The following is a 735-nucleotide window of genomic DNA, read 5'->3' as shown; positions in this document are numbered from 1 at the left end:
TTTGGAGCGCGCGCACGCCCTACGTCATCAGGAACATGGCAGATCTGCAGTGTCGAGCCGGCACGGGGACGCCGGGGAGAAGCGGCATGGAGACGCCACGGCATCAAGCCATCCATCAGGCACAGAGGGAATCTCCACACAGGTAGAGAGGGTGGAGCGAGGGCGAAAGCAGGCACGAATGCAACAGTTATATGGCTAGAATGTCGCTGGATGGAGGAAGTGACTTCACGCTGCTGAATGGCTGCCTAAGAGCTGTGCTCCCAGTCTCGATTCACTAAATCCTTCTCTCAGGGTTGGCTTCGGCCTGTTTTTTGTATCTGAGCTTCTTCACTGCCTCCTGCAGCCACAAAGATGTTGGCCCGAAAGAAGTCTGTCGACTTGAAGCAGTTTTCATAGAAACCTAGAAATGATGCAGAAGAAGACCAAATGGCCCATCCAGTCTGCCCAGCCAGCTTTCACACTTTTTTTTCCTCATACTTATCTGTTACTCTTGGCCCTTAGTAACCTTTTGGTTCTATTTTCCTTCCACCCCCACCATTAATGTAGAGATCCATGCTAGAACTGCATCTAAATGAAGTATCTAGCTTAATTGGTTAGGGGTAGTAACCGCCGCAATAAGCAAGCTACTCTCACGCTTATTTGTTTACCCAGCCTGTGCAATTCAGTCCTTGTTGGTTTTTTCCTTTGTTATGGCAAAAAATTGGAGGACCCAGTGGAGGAGGAAGCGTGAGTTGA

Source organism: Rhinatrema bivittatum, chromosome 4 (assembly GCF_901001135.1).
Source record: "Rhinatrema bivittatum chromosome 4, aRhiBiv1.1, whole genome shotgun sequence".
In the NCBI taxonomy this organism is placed as follows: domain Eukaryota; kingdom Metazoa; phylum Chordata; class Amphibia; order Gymnophiona; family Rhinatrematidae; genus Rhinatrema; species Rhinatrema bivittatum.
Note: the sequence above shows the minus strand (reverse complement) of the source record.